The following is a 17,437-nucleotide window of genomic DNA, read 5'->3' on the forward strand; positions in this document are numbered from 1 at the left end:
TACATATATAATTACAGTGATCACAAGCCAAGGATCATTTCTGTGCGGATGCACACATATGCTTGAACTCATGCGGGAATAGACCTTGCCATGAGCATTGAGATTAATGGACAGGGAACACTACTGCCGTAGTGTGTGGAGTAAGTTGAGAATGTGAGTCTGCTCGGAGGCGTGCTTGGGATAAGTCAGCGTAGCTGCGCCATTTCCTGTGTCCTCGGTGACTTATGGATTAGAGCACCTGCCTAGTAAGCAGGAGATCCCGGGTTCGAATCCCAGTCAGGCACATTTTCAACTCTTCCCCTTGTTATCTATGTCCTGTACACAGCTGATGTTTGTAATTCATTGAAATTTCATAATGAGGTATCTTGAACAGAATGAGCTCCTCTGTGCTAGCCAGCAAACTTGCATTTTTCTCACGTGACATATTGAAAGCTTTGGATCAAGGCAGGCAGGTGGAAGAATTATTTCTTGATTTGTGGAAAGCATGTGACTCAATACCACAACTACACTTATTATTGAAAGTATGGTCATATCAGGTACCAAGTGAAATTCGTGACTGGATTCAGGACATTTTGGTGGGGAGGATGCAGCATGTTGTCTTTGATGGAGATTCATTGTCAGGCGTAGAAGCAATTTTGGGTGTACCCCAGCAAAATGTGTTGGGACCCTTGCTGTTCACGTTATATATTATTGATGTTGCAGGCAATATTAATAGTAACAGACTTTTTACAGATGATGCAGTTATCTGTAGTGATATACTGTCTGAAAGAAGCTGCATAAATATTCAGTAAGATACTGATAAGCTTTCAAAGTGGTGCAAAGATTGGAAACTTCCTATAAATGCTCAAAAGTGTAAACTTGTGCAGTTCACAAAACGAAAAAACAGTATCCTATGACTGTAATATCAATGAGTCACTGTTGGAATCAGCCACCTCATACAAATACCTGGGTGTAACACTTTGTGGAGATATGAAATGGAATGATCACATACACTCAGTCGTGGGTAAAGCAGGTGGTAGACTTCAGTTTTTGGTTGAATACTGGAGAAGAGCAACCAGTGTACAAAGGAGATTGCTTACAAATCACTTTTGCAATCCATTCTAGAATATTGCTCAGGTTTGTGGGACCCATACCAAATAGGACTAACGGGGGATATTGAACATATACAGAGAAGGCACAGGTTTGTTTGATCCAATGGAGGTTGTCCCAGAGATAGTGAAGATACCAAACTGGCCGACTCTTGAAGATAGACATAAACTATCCCGAGAAAGTCTACTAACAAAATTTCAAGAATTGACTTTAAATTATGACTCTAGAAATATACTACAACCCCCCATGTATTGCTCACATAGGGATCTTGAGAGTAAGATTAGATTAATTACAGCATGGACAGAGACATTCAGACAACTGTTCTTCCCACACTCCGTACATGAGTGGAACAGGAAGAAACCCTAATAACTGGTACAATGGGACATGCCCTCTGCAATCCACTTCACTATGGTGTGCGGAGTATAGATGTAGATGTCATTTTCTTATCCCATTAGTTATTAGCCACCCACGTTGCCTGTTACTGCTAGTACCATGTTTTAGACCTTTTAATGGAAAGCTGCTTTCTAAGCGCATGAGAAATGTAATGAGGTAAGCATTAACTTTATCCTCTATGTTATCAGCTCTATAAAAGTCACGACACTCTGGTTCTTTAATGATGTTCAGAAATACCTTTGTTATACTGGAATAACATTTCTAAATAGTTTAATGATATTCAATGGAAACCTCGTGTTGTAATATGAACAGTAGAAGGAAAAGGATAATTTCCTACTCACCTTAAAGATGACATGCCGAGTTGCAGACAGGCACAATGAAAAGACTCTTTATGATACAGATTTAGCTTTCAGCCAAATCCTCCTTGTGAAAAGAAAACATACACACATTCATCCACACAAGCAAGCACACCTCACCTTCAGTCCGTGCTGCCAGAGATGGTGGTCATATGTGCGTGGGGTGTGCTTGCTTCTATGAAGGAATGTGTGTATGTTTTCAAACAGTGGAAACTCCAGGTGTTTTCAAACAATGGAAACTCCAGGTTGAAATATCAATAGTATTAGGAAAAGGATGGATTGCTGCTCACCAACTGAAGCTGCTGGTTGTAACAGTCAGGTGTGCTTGAGATTTGTTTGCTTGTGTGAATTTGTGCATGGTGTCTATGCTAAAGAAGGCTTTGGCCAAAAGCTATATGTGTAACAATCCTTTCATTGCATCTGTCAGCAACTCTACGTGTCTTCTTTAGGATGAGTAGCAATCTATCCTTTTCCTTATACTGTTAATTATATTTAACGTGCATGCGTGCGTACGTTTGTGTGTGTGTGTGTGTGTGTGTGTGTGTGTGTGTGTGTGTGTGTGTGTGTGTGTGCGCGCGCGTGTGCATGCACTTAAATTTCTTTTAGTGTTAAAATTTGTGCATCATGGTCTGAAAGGCCATGTACCCTTTTACTAACAAGATACCTCTTCTGATAGTGAAAAATAAACAGAAATGTCTATAGTTGTGCTACTGATCCCCTGCACTCAGTCTGGAAAATCTGCATCAGATGATATGAACTTAGGTCTTCCAGCATGTTTTTCCTTGTACAATCACTTACACAATTGATATTAAATGTCACCATACCACTAATTTTTGATATTTTCTACAAAGTGATCCAAAAACACTAGCTTGAGCAAAAACGTCCTGAAATCACAGCTAGGAGACCTATAGATAACTATAATTAAAAGTTCAGTTTCAATAACTTTAGCTGTCCCTGCACAACAATCAATGATTTGTTTAGTACAGCGCTTTGATACATCAACAGATTCAAATGGAACCGTTTTTCACATACATGGCCACTCCCACCCTCCAAAAGCAGCTGCATGAAAAATAGCCAGCAAATATGTATTCCAGTATAAGCAGCCTCTGAATTTCCACAGTAAGTGGCACTCTGGTATGTCAGTAATGTCCGAATCAACATCTATAAGCAGTTCACTAACCTCATCTCTAACACCCCTTATATTTTGATGAAATATGCTAGTTCCTTCATTATTTTGATACCTTGCCTTTTTTGAAGGGGAGTCCTTTGTTAGAGAGACATCCATAAAGCAGGGATACCAATCAGCTGACTTCAGTCTAAAACCAGTTATGACAGGAACTTTCTCATCAGTGATGTCAGTGCAGCCCAATACCCTTATCACCTATAAGTTTTGCCAACTTCCCTTTCCCATACCTATTGAGGTCCAGTCCATGCCTGATGAAACAGACTCAACTGGCATCATAGCAATGTAAGCCACACCCTCCATCATCAGTGCCTTTTCAAACCCCATGTTAATACACCTAACAGCTGTATTAAGAAGTGTCTTATCATGATGCTGAAACAGCTGCATTAGGTGAACATTTGTTCCACCAGTTTGAGTAGCTATCTTTTCCAGGTCACCTCATATGGCACCTCATGTGGCACTATCAAGACTATTCCCAGCTCCACCCACAATTCCATTAGATAAGTTGAAAACCATCAGAGTCACAAAATGTTTTAAAACCACATACAACAGGCCATGATTTTGATACTATCGCAAAATTGACTTCACTATGATTAAACAGAACAATCATTAAGGTAGTAGTCTCTGTAAATATTGCACTATCCCACTACATCTACATACTAGTGGTAATTTTAAAGAGGACAATTACAGCAGCAGATATTATATGGATTACACTTATGGTATGCAGACCGGCATTGTGTAATGATGACACACTGATGACATCAGCTAAGTGATTGTTTATTGAACTTTATAAACGATAGAAGCTTTTCTCTTGTAGACAGGTGACAGAAGGGATTTTTTAATAAACAATTAATTTGGGCTGAAGTTATTTGTACATCTTATTGTTGTTACCTTTTCATGTGACTGAAACACCAATCAATTCTGAATAATACTTTCTCTAATTTTTAAAAGCTTAAAACCAAAACTAATTTCATAGTTCTGTGACCATTTTGTTATAGTAAACAAGCAAGCACCATCTGGATCACAACTTATTGTTTACTTACAACTGGCTTTGGTCTGCACTGCAACTCATCTTCAGGTCTGATGCTGCAAGGTCCAGTTCACACAACATTGACAAACTGCACTTTGTGGTGTCAGACCTAAAGGTGATCTGCTGTGCAAATTGAAACCAGTTGTCAGTAAATAAAAGGTTGTGATCCAGATGGTGTTAATTTATCGAAACTAATTTCTTTTATTAAATGAATTTCCATAACAAATATTACATTTTTTAGTGAATACTTTATCTTTTGACACTGCTTCCATTCCTACAGCATTTACATGCACCTCATATCTGTTTGCTGTAGTACAGAATTTTTTAGTCTGTGTTTTCTTCCTCTTTTGCTACATATAAATATGTGGGGCGTAAATAGGTCATATCAACCACAATTAACACCATCTTTGGACTCTTATTGCTCTGCTGAACCTCCATGTTAGTTTCAGGCTGTGTACACATTTATGACTAACTACAAAATATCTCTCTATGTGGAATTTAATGGAGATAGTTACTGCATTCGACCGATAATCATATCTCGTTCCCATACTGGGGCCCCCGACGTTTCTACGTCTTCTGCGACTTCCGAACCAGGTGTTGTAAATCAACAGGTTATGCACACGACGCCATGGCTACCTCACCCAACACTTTGTTCGAAGATTTGGAGGCCCAACTAGGACAACCAGGCCACTCCAATCCTTTGCCAATGGCCGGCTCTCCACTAATCGACAGTGATTTGTGATCTCCAACAAAGTTACCCTCAAACTTTGTTGTTCTACAATGGTTGAGTGCTGCACCGTTAACTCAAATAATGGACTCAGGTTTCGTGTCACCAGACTGTGCTCGCCAACGTGTGAAATGTGATGTGGATAATTATCAGAACTATGTACCTGCCGATTGATCGTGTAATGTTCAAAGTGATCTACAATCGCACAAGTACTTTGACTCTCAACGGGCTGCAATGTCAGTTACAGTCGTGCCGTATGCAATGCCACCATTTGTGCAAAACGCACACGCTATCAACTGCTATAAACCTATTCCAGTTTTGCCTCACTCACAAACTAAAAATAGGCATTTTCATGCACCATATTCCCCTTGCTCACCCACCAGACCTGTTGCTCAGTTTTTCGACCACTTGGGCTCAAGTACACCTTACGGTGCTTCACCTTCCAGGAACATTTTAACGCAACTATGTGATCTTCAACAAGTTTTACCAGAAATTTATAGTCCGACCACACGAGGTGTGTTCCCAGTGTGCACAGAAAACGCACACTGTTGTCGCACAAAGTACTAACCCGTCCCTCTATCCCCCCCCACCCGCATGGGGGGGCCCCGATTCCGACTGTTCAGCCGCTCGCCTCTCCCACAGTTCCACCTGTGTCTGTTGTGCTGGCCTTCCGTGTCATTTCTGAGGTGGACAGTTTCAAATCTGTAACTTTAACCTCCGGTCCAGTTTACGGGACCGCCACACGTGTTATGCAACTGCTCGTTCCCACAGTACCGTCCATGCATGCCGCGGCATGTTTTCATGACACATCAAGGACAATGCAAGCCGCCATTGCTTCGGACGTGCTTGTCAATGGCACATCTACACCTGTGGTGCCGGGCTGCAGTACGGCCCCTCCTACCATGGACCAGCAGGCCTTTCAAGATACACTGAAGCTGCCTTCATCGCCCCCCCCTCCATCCCCTGGCCATCTGCCGAAGCTGCCCTCTTTTATATGCTTGTGGAGCATCTGTTCAAGTTACATCATGTGTCCGACGACAACTTTAAATTCCTATGTCTCGTCACGCACCTCCGTGATCACTCGGACTTAATTTGTGATCTACTCCTCTTGCCACCACCTCCACCGAAGTATGAGTTCGCAAAGAAAACAATATTAGACCGACTTGCCTGCTCACCACAAGAATTAATCATCAAGATCTTGTACGAGGAGCACCTTGGGGACCGAACTCCATCACAACTCTGGCACCGCCTTCGATTACCTGTGAGTGAACATACGGTGCCAGAGGTTAATCTGTGGGGGGTATGGTCTGCCAAGTTACCTACTGACCTACAGAATCACCTGCTACTGCTCTCCTTCGAATCAATCGGCTCTCTTCTTCACATCGCACACCAGCTGTATGCACTGCTACGACAACACCAACCAGCACACCACTCACCACTGGTTGGCACAACTGCTCCTGCTTACCAGCTGTCTGTGGGCAGAGGCAGAGCTCGCTCCACCTCCATGCCGTCTACACCTCCTTCTCCATGTTTTCCGTGGACTTTCTACATTGCCGACATTGATGAACCAATTCTCGGTATGGATTTTTTTGTCACATTACAAACTCTCTCCTAACATGGTTCAGGGCTCAGTGCTACATCATCCCACTAACACTCAGATACTGTGCTCCCGCACTTATGTTCCACGTTCTGTATCTCTTGCGACATGTGAGTTAGTACATGAATGTTCCGCCCTCGCGGGCAATATTGTGACCTGCATCACTAACCTACTGTCAGAATACAACTTGGCGGCACAAATCTGCCAGGAAAACAACGAGCTGAAACAATAAATAGCACACACTTACAACGAGCTTGTCGCGGCTCGTACCTCGCTGCTGAAACTGCAGTCCACAGTGCCGCCACCTAATTGTGTTTCTCCAGCAGACACCAGCTCAGACACTCAGCAGGTTAGTCCAAAAACATTAATTGCGTGTGACAATTCACGTCCGGTAGACGCCACACCCCTGACGCGCTTGCCACATTCACTGCTATGTGTTTCAAACAGTAGTTCTAATGACAGTTGCAGGCGCGATATGACCACACCCACAGCGCAGGTAGCCACCCCGCGTGTTGATAAACATTCCCCCTCTCTTGCGCACCAGCCATGTGACTCTGCAGACATTGCTGTTCCCCACGCAATGCCAATGCCTCCTTCGCCCACACTGGTTACCCACTGCAAGGCTGACAACAGACAGTTTCTGCACATCCCAACCCACTCCACACCACGCGCGCAACCGACCTCGCCAAACAAGCGCACCCCGCACTCACGTAATAGACATGTGACTTTTGTGCTGCCTTTTCCCACTCGCACTAACAGTTACACCTCGGTGCGCCCCACTCGTCCAAAAAACTTCACGTCAGGACATTGCGCAGTCTCATGTGCAGTTCTCAGTTTCTTCCGTCACTGACACACACTAGATAGTTACTACTGTCAGCCCTCCTATTAGGCACAAGGTTAGATGCCTCAACCCCATTAAGTTGCACACGGCCCAGCAGCAAATTAACAAACTTTTGGAGGCAGATATCCTGCAACTGTTGGACAGCAACTGGTCTTCACCAATTCACCTCATCACCAAACATGACGGTTCTTTCTGAATGTGTGGTGACTACAGACCCTTAAATGCTCGTACCATCATGGACAATTACCCAGTGCTGAACATTAACGATTTCACTCGTGTTATCGGGTGCCACAATCCTCAGTGTTATTGCCTGTAAACGTGCCTATCACCAGATTCCCGTTGCACCAGAAGACATTCCAAAGACATCTATTATCATGCCACTCGGTTCGTTCAAATACAACTTCATGCCAATCGGCCTGAAAAACGCAGCACAAACATGGCAACATTTCATCGACTGAATCTTACGACAGTTTGAGTTTTGCTTTGCATATCTGGATGACATACTCATTTTCAGCAAATCGGCTGAGGAACACGAAAATCATTTATCCAAGGTCCTCCTGACCTTGAGCTCCAACTGCGTCAAGGTCAACAAGGACAAATTCCAACTGTTCCAGTCTTCTGTCACATTTTTGTGTTACACCATCTCCACAGACGGAATACAGCCTCCCAAATCCTGCGTGCAGGCCATCACGTCACTTCCGCCTCCGGCTACCTAAAAAGAGCTCCGACGTTTCTTGGATACAATAAATTACTACTGTCAGCATCTGCCTTCTGCTGCCGCCCTGCAGGCCCCGCTGACAGACTAGGTGTTGGGCAAACAGTCTTCAGGCCTTAAACCAGTTCGCTGGACTGAACCTATGCTGGAGGCTTTCAAGGCTCTAAAAACTTCCTTAGCTCACGCTGTGACACTCACCCATCCCAACCCGTTGGCCGAGTTGTTCATCACTACGGATGCCAGCGACATCACGGTGGGGGCAGTACTACAGCAACACAAAGGTGACATGGTTTCTTCTCTTCATTTCTTCTCTAAAAAGCTGTCTACAGCTCAGAAGAAATATTCCGCTTTTGATAGGGAACTTCTGGCTGTCTATGAAGCCGCCAAACACTTTCACCCTGACGTCGAGGGCCATTCTTTCTTCATCCTTACTGATCACAAATCACTAGCGGACGCTTTCTGCAACCCTCCTGAGGACCCACCCCCTTAGCATTTCCGCCACTCTGATTTAGTCTCTCAATTCACAACAGACGTCCACTACATCAAAGGCACAGAAAACATCCCTGCTTATTTTTTCTCTTGGATCAATATTGTCTCACACATCATCAACTTATCCAACCTGGCCACTCTCCAGGCCTCTGACGAGGAATCTCAAGCTTTCCTCGTACATCCTCTAACATTTCTTGTGTTTACCAAAGCTAAGTTCCCCGGCATTTTGGATGATGTGTGGTGTGATTCTTCTACCGGCACCATGTGGCCATTGCACCCGCCCACATTGCGCCAGCAAGCCTTTGACGCCTTGCATAACCTCGCTCACCCTGGCGTCCATGTCACCACACAGCTCATATTCGAGCATTTCATTTGGAAAAATATTAAGCGGGACTGTCAGACCTGACCACGCAGCTGTGTCTACTGTCGACGCAACAAAATCGGCCGCCACACCTCCCCTCCACTAGGCAAGTTCCACATTCCGCAAGGAAGACTTTGTCATGTACATATCGACCGTATCGGGCCCCTACCACCATCGGAGGGTCACAGATATATTCTCTCCACAATCGACCACATGTCTCACTGGGTGGAAGCTGTTCCTTTACCCAACATCACCGCTGAAACTGTGGCCAAGGGTTTCGTCTCCTCATGGATTGCCAGGTTCGGTTGCCCAACCACCATCACCACTGACCAAGGTCGGCAGTTTGAGTCTGCCCTGTTCACCATTTTATGTAACATCTGCAGCATTAAAAAAATTCATACAACAGCCTACCACCCACAAAGTAATGGGTTAGTTGAATGGTGGCACTGCACCCTCAAAACTGCCATCAGGTACCATGACTGCCTCTGGTCTGAGGCGCTTCCATGGGTGTTACTCGGTCTCTGTTCAACCTTTAAACCAGTCTTGCAGGGAACCATCTCTGAATTCATTTTCGGAGAGAACCTGTCCTACCAGGGGAACTTATCCTGCCTCAAGCATCCAGGGATTTTTCCCCCTCCCCAGATTTCATTAGTTGCATGTGCACTCACTTCAAACATGAACAGCTACACCTGCCTATCAGCCATTCCCTGCCAGACACTTGCTCCCACATTATGCTCAGGGATGATTCTATTAGATAACCCCTGTAATCACCCTACCCCAGCCCCTTTAAACTACTCCAGCAGGGTGACACAACATTCGGCATTATGGTTAAAGATCGTCCTCAAACTGTTTCATTTCACAGGCTCAAACCTGCTTTCGTGGACTCCGACACCCCTCTGCCTTCTCAGTCGGACCCTCCTGATGACTTTTCCGCTGCAGAGACTGAAAATACTTTGTCTCATCTCATGGTGCTGTTTTCTCCAACTCATGATTCGTCGTCACCATTCGCAGGTTTTCCAGGCACGTCACCATCCACGCCATTTGCGGGTTTCACTGCCACTTTACCGACTGCAGGGGCTCGCTCTCCCACATTCAACCTGTGCTGCAATGTGCACCACACCATGTGGACGACGTGTCGATCGTCACCTTCGATGGCCGTGTGCTCGTGCTCCTAATAGACACAGCGGCCTCGCCCACCAACGGGCAGTTAAATGTCAGTGTAGTGCATAGCCTGTCCCTCCCCCGTGAGTGTGACCCGTCAGAAATTCGTGTGTTCAGCTCCTCGGATGGCTCAATCTGAATTCGGGGTGGGCACTTCTGCACCACACCACAGGCCATTGCACACACCTGCTCTCGGGCCAGCCGACGCGTCGTACAGCCCTGCTGGTTGACTGACTAAGAGGTGGAACTGCCGCCAATCACTCCGCCTCCGCACTCTGCCTTGACCAAGACGGAAATCCCAGTCCAGCACCTGCTACCTCGCATGACTACTACCGACACCGACACCCACATGACCTCCACTCAAGCCTCACAGGTGGTACTCCATACTGCGGGGCGGGGGACTGCTGTGTGGTGTTGATAGGTTGTATCGACCAAGATTAACACCATCTTTGGACTCTTATTGCTCTGCCAAGCCTCCATGTTAGTTTTTAGTTCCGTTCTGTGTCTCAAGCTGTGTACACATTTATGACTAACTACGAAATATATCTCTATGTGGAATTTAATGGTGATAGTTATTGCATTCGACAGATAATCGTATCTCGTTCCCTTATACGTAATTGCAGTGTTTGTGAAAAGTTACTCCTGCATACTGCATGTTCATCCAATTTGTGTGTTGAAATTTGTGCTATTTATGGCAGTGTGTTAGTGAAGTGCCTATCTTTTATAATGTCCTCCATTAAGTCAGTTGGCTGTCGCCAGTCAAAAAAAATTAGGTGTGCTTTCGTTGGTTAAGTATTTAGCTCACTTTGATTCTGATAGATGCGTGTTAATGGTATTAGTTTATATATCATTATTCGTCATACTATGGAATTAAAAATCTATTGTGGGGCTTGCATACTTGTATGGTGACTATTAGTAACGGATTCATTCTGTGTGGATATAAAATTTTAGTTAATTTACAGAATACTTACAATTTTATGATTTTAGTTACTTCAAAATTTACATGAGAACTTGTGTATTATGTTAAAAACTATCAGCTTTCTTAATCTTTTATTAGGGCACAGTAATTTCTGGTAGGAGCAATATTGGGGGACTTCATGTTCTGTTGCAAGATATATGAACATAAAAGTTTCTTACCAGTTTTTCTAATGAGATATTATTAAAAAAACAGCAGTTAGCTGTTTGTGTTCCAACAAGAAGTTGATGCAGTGTCAGAGTTAATTAAGCAAAAACTAATTGAAACAGTTAACTCTGTTGTTTCAAATTGTCTTGCTCACAGTTCTTTGTAGTCAGAAGGTACACTTACTTGCAATGACTTCATAACACTGAGTTCAGTGAGATTATGCCAGGCTGATACATATCTGCTCTCGTATGTTTCTCCACTAAATTCTCTGCAAGAAAATTTACAATGGGGGCAGAGTCAGTAATTTATACTACTACTACTACTAATAATAATAATAATAGTAATAACAACACACATCAATTAAACAATCAGAGGAAAACGAAATCTTATGACAGCCACCAGAACAAGCACAAATAGAACACGAAGTGACACACATGTTAGATATAGAAGAAAAATTTCAGCTGACATATATAGAATACAAAGACACAAATACAGACAGTAGACCATTCTTGCATAGACCCCTAAATAACCCACAAGTCGAAACAACAATAACAACTATCAACGCAATCATACACAACAAAATAAATGACAATACAACTATGGAAGAATTACAACTACTGGTTTATATAGGAGCACTCACTACACTAAATATACACACTAGGCAGAGATCGTAATCAACCAACACACAGAAGAAACCCACAAAACCAGCATGGCAACACAGGCTACAGATCAGAATAGAAAAACTAAGAAAAGACATAGGACAGCTAACACAATTTATAAGAAATGAAATATCAGACAAAAAACGAAAAAAGTTAGGTAAAATCTCACAACAAGAAGCGATAGAGCAATTAGATGAAAAGAAGCAGAAATTACAAGCATTGGCCAAACGACTTAGAAGATACAAAAAAAGTGAAAATAGAAGGAAACAAAACCAAACATTCAACTCAAACCAAAAGAAATTTTATCAGACAATAGATAACACACACATTAAAATAGACACTCCACCAAACATAACAGACATGGAACACTTCTGGAGCAACATATGGTCAAACCCGGTACAACATAACAGACATGCACGGTGGATACAAGCAGAAACAGACACATACAAGATGATACCACAAATGCCTGAAGTGATAATTTTGCAACATGAAGTCACCCGATCAATTAATTCTATGCACAATTGGAAAGCCCCTGTAAAAGATAAAATAGCAAATTTCTGGCTAAAGAAGTTCACCTCAACACATTCACATCTAACTAAATTATTTAACAGTTACATTGCAGACCCATCCACAGTCCCTGATACACTTACACAAGGAATAACTTATCTGAAACGTAAAGATCAAGCAGACACAGCAAACCCAGCAAAATATCGCCCCATAACATACTTACCAACAATATACAAAATATTAACTTCAGTCATTACACAGAAATTAATGACACATACAACACAGAACAAAATTATAAATGAAGAACAAAAAGGCTGCTGCAAAGGAGCACGAGGATGTAAAGAGCAACTGATAATAGATGCCGAGGTGACATGTCAAGCTAAAACTAAACAAAGTTTGCTACACGACGCATACATTGATTACCAAAAAGCTTTTGATAATGTACCCCACTCATGATTGCTACAGATATCGGAAATATACAAAGTAGATCCAACATTGATACAGTTCCTAAATATAGTAATGAAAAATTGGAAAACCACACTTAATATCTAAACAAATTCAAATAATATCACATCACAGCCAATACAGATTAAGCGTGGAATATACCAAGGAGACTCATTAAATCCTTTCTGGTTGTGCCTTGCTCTGAACCCACTATCCAACACGCTAAATAATACAAATTATGGATATATTATATATAAAAACAAAGATGAGGTGACTTACCGAACGAAAGCGCTGGCAGGTCGATAGACACACAAACAAACACAAACATACACACAAAATTCAAGCTTTCGCAACAAACTGTTGCCTCATCAGGAAAGAGGGAAGGAGAGGGGAAGACGAAAGGAAGTGGGTTTTAAGGGAGAGGGTAAGGAGTCATTCCAATCCCGGGAGCGGAAACCTCCCGGGATTGGAATGACTCCTTACCCTCTCCCTTAAAACCGACTTCCTTTCGTCTTCCCCTCTCCTTCCCTCTTTCCTGATGAGGCAACAGTTTGTTGGGAAAGCTTGAATTTTGTGTGTATGTTTGTGTTTGTTTGTGTGTCTATCGACCTGCCAGCGCTTTCGTTCGGTAAGTCACCTCATCTTTGTTTTTATATATAATTTTTCCCACGTGGAATGTTTCCTTCTATTATAAAAATTATGGATATAATATTACTGGAACATACCAACACAAAATCACACATTTGCTATACATGGATGATCTAAAACTACTGGCAGCAACAAATCAACAACTCAACCAATTACTAAAGATAACAGAAGTAGTCAGCAGTGATATAAATATGGCTTTGGGAACAGACAAATGTAAGAAAAATAGCATAGTCAAGGGAAAACACACTAAACAAGAAGATTACTTGTTGGATAACCACGGCGTCTGCATACAAGTGATGGAAAAAACAGATGCCTATAAATATCTAGGAAACAGGCAAAAAATAGGAAAAGATAATACAAATATTAAAGAAGAACTAAAAGAAAAATACAGACAAAGACTAACAAAAATACTGAAAACAGAATTGACAGCAAGAAACAAGACAAAAGCTATAAATACTTACGCTATACCAATATTGACCTATTCATTTGGAGCAGTGAAATGGAGTAACACAGAACTAGAAGCACTCAATACACTTACATGATCACAATGCCACAAATATAGAACACATCACATAGATTCAGCAACAGAAAGATTCACATTAAGCAGAAAGGAAGAAGTAAGGGGATTTATCAACATAAAAAACCTACATTATGGACAGGTAGACAATTTAAGAAAATTCTTTATAGAACGAGCAGAAACTAGCAAAATACACAAAGCAATCACTCATATAAATACATGGCTACACCATTGCAATTTCATAACCATTTCTACAATCCTTTAGATCACATAACATCAACAGATACAAAGAAAGTAAACTGGAAAAAGAAAACACTACATGGTAAGCACCCGTATCATCTAACACAGCCACACATTGATCAAGACGCATCCAACACATGGCTAAGAAAAGGCAATATATACAGGGAGATGGAAGGATTCATGATTGCAATACAGGATCAAACAATAAACACCAGATATTACAGCAAGCATATTATTAAAGATCCCAATACCACAACAGATAAATGCAGACTTTGCAAACAACAAACAGAAACAGTAGATCACATCACAAGCGGATGTACAATACTAGCAAATACAGAATACACCAGAAGGCATGACAATGTAGTAAAAATAATACATCAACAACTTGCTATACTATATAAACTAATAAAACAACACGTTCCCACATACAAGTATGCACCACAACATGTACTGGAGAATGATGAATACAAATTATACTGGAACAGAACCATTATAACAGATAAAACAACACCACATAACAAACCTGACATCATACTCACCAATAAAAAGAAGAAATTAACACAACTAATCGAAATATCCATACCCAATACAACAAATATACAGAAGAAAACAGGAGAAAAAATTGAAAAATACATCCAACTGGCTGAGGAAGTCAAGGACATGTGGCATCAGGATAAAGTTGACATTATACCAATTATACTATCAACTATAGGAGTCATACCACACAATATCCAACAGTATATCAACACAATACAGCTACATCCAAACGTATATATACAACTACAGAAATCTGTAATTAATGTAATGGAAGGAAACATTCCACGTGGGAAAAATTATATATAAAAACAAAGATGAGGTGACTTACCGAACAAAAGCGCTGGCAGGTCGATAGACACACAAACAAACACAAACATACACACAAAATTCAAGCTTTCGCAACAAACTGTTGCCTCATCAGGAAAGAGGGAAGGAGAGGGGAAGACGAAAGGAAGTGGGTTTTAAGGGAGAGGGTAAGGAGTCATTCCAATCCCGGGAGCGGAAAGACTTACCTTAGGGGGAAAAAAGGACAGGTATACACTCGCACACACGCACATATCCATCCACACATGGATATGTGCGTGTGTGCGAGTGTATACCTGTCCTTTTTTCCCCCTAAGGTAAGTCTTTCCGCTCCCGGGATTGGAATGACTCCTTACCCTCTCCCTTAAAACCCACTTCCTTTCGTCTTCCCCTCTCCTTCCCTCTTTCCTGATGAGGCAACAGTTTGTTGCGAAAGCTTGAATTTTGTGTGTATGTTTGTGTTTGTTTGTGTGTCTATCGACCTGCCAGCGCTTTTGTTCGGTAAGTCACCTCATCTTTGTTTTTATATGAAATCTGTAATTATTGATACATGTTCAATTACCCGAAAGTTCCTAAATGCAATGTAACATATACCGTACAGTTAAAAGGAAGTCACGCTTGATCAAGGTCCGCGTCACTTTCCATTTTTAACCAGACATAACATCTGAGAAAGGAAAGAAATAATAATTATAATAGTAATAATATTGTGTGCCTCAACAGCCTGGCACAGATCTCTCTAGTGGACACCGCTTTATCAAATTGCATACCTCTGAGCCGAAGGCACCCAGAGTTCTCATGTGGTGAACCATCCAAGTACTAACCAGGCCCAACGTTGTTTACCTTTGGTGATCAGGTGAGAACCAATGTATCCAAAATGGCAAGGCCATTGGGAGTAATTTATAGTGACTTCAGGTTAAGGTATCTTTTATCAATTATGTATTCTTAGCAAACAAAATGGCTTAGGTAACTGAAATTTGGAACCATTACTACAGCATTAAGATCAGTTAATAAAAACATCATTCCAGCCACTCTTTGAAACGAAAAGCGTTGTTTTACAAATCTGACAGAAATTCGTTCCTTTATGTGGCACAGAAAAACAGCAACCATATTTATTTCTAAGACTATTACCCCTGTAATCCTTGCAACATAGGTGTTACAAGCCAACTTGGCACATAATTCTGTGTAAAGTCACCACATACTGTCACTGGATGCACCAACTTGACTTTAGTATCATCTGAGTCCAAATGCCATGTGATTCCTTCACCAGGCTGTACTAATGACCTCATACAGGCTGCTATTGCTGACCGGTATCCTGCTCATACACAGTGGTGACCTGTGTCTGGCAACCTCCTGAATGCTTCTGTCACAAATTTTGGTCCTTCCTAGCTACCAGCCTGGGTTGATAAATGTATTTTGGGAGGAGAACATAAACACACAATTGGATTTACCTGCATTAATTTTAGCCCAATGGTTGTAGCTTAGAGAACGATCACACACCACTGCAAAATAGTTCCTAATTAAAAAATTCACAAGTTTTTAAATTCTTTGCGGACTTGTTAACTGCAAAACCAATAAATGAATGTAGCTAGAGTTGATTATATCCAGTGAGCTAGGTGAAACGAAGAATACTTTTGAAACTCAGATTATATCCAGTGAGCTAGGTGAAACGAAGAATACTTTTGAAACTCAATAGCTTATTCATTAAAAACGTAACACTTTTTTAGTGGCACAAGTAATCTCAGAAACTCTAGCAGGCAGCCAGAAAGCAGCCTTGAAGCATCTCTCACAATTCGCAAATAATTGAACAAACTGTTAAATTCCCCTATGTGAACCAATACTCTTCCCTATGAAGCCTTCAAAATTGTTGTATAGACTCACTCACAGAAAAATTCTAAGTCATGATGTGAATTGGACTCATGAAAAAATCCAAATCACAACTTTGGCATTATGCTGCTACTTATCATTCAGAAATGCAAACTCACAAAATTTACAAACTTGCATTCTATAGGCAAAACTCTTCGACCTTTCAAGTCTAAAAAAAAAAGTCACTTTCCACACTCAAACACCTATGCCCAACTTACTATGCATTACCACCACTACTTCTTTTAGCTTGGCTCCTACTGGTTGCTTCTATCATCTTTCTCCCAAGATGCCACTCAGTCTTACTGACGTGCATTACATTACAATCCAATACAACTTTTAACTTTTGGAAAATAAAGAAGAGAGCAAGATGGAAGGGGGCCACTATGTCGACGTGCACATGTTAATGTATCCATTCAGTATACTGTATTTGCCTAGTGGTGATAGTGTGTGACATCTGGCCTTGTCCGTTGATATGGACTACAAGCACATACCTGGGTGTGCGAGGTCGTGGATAGCCAGGAAAACTGTTGGACAGGAAAGGGCCGGGATAAGGGGACCCATAGATGTAGCACATAATACAGGAAGTGAAGAGCCTGGGAGGCGGTGGGACACCAGGATCAGTGCTGCGTTGGGGTCTTGTCACAGATTTTGAAG

At 41.8% G+C, this 17,437-nt stretch overlaps 1 pseudogene; it reads right to left on the reverse strand.

Annotated features, from left to right (window-relative positions):
• Positions 1 to 15,692: 15,692 nt before the first annotated feature.
• LOC124790457 lies at positions 15,693 to 15,811 on the reverse strand (annotated as a pseudogene).
• Between the last annotated feature and the right edge of the window lie 1,626 nt (positions 15,812 to 17,437).

Source organism: Schistocerca piceifrons, chromosome 3 (assembly GCF_021461385.2).
Source record: "Schistocerca piceifrons isolate TAMUIC-IGC-003096 chromosome 3, iqSchPice1.1, whole genome shotgun sequence".
Classification (NCBI taxonomy): domain Eukaryota; kingdom Metazoa; phylum Arthropoda; class Insecta; order Orthoptera; family Acrididae; genus Schistocerca; species Schistocerca piceifrons.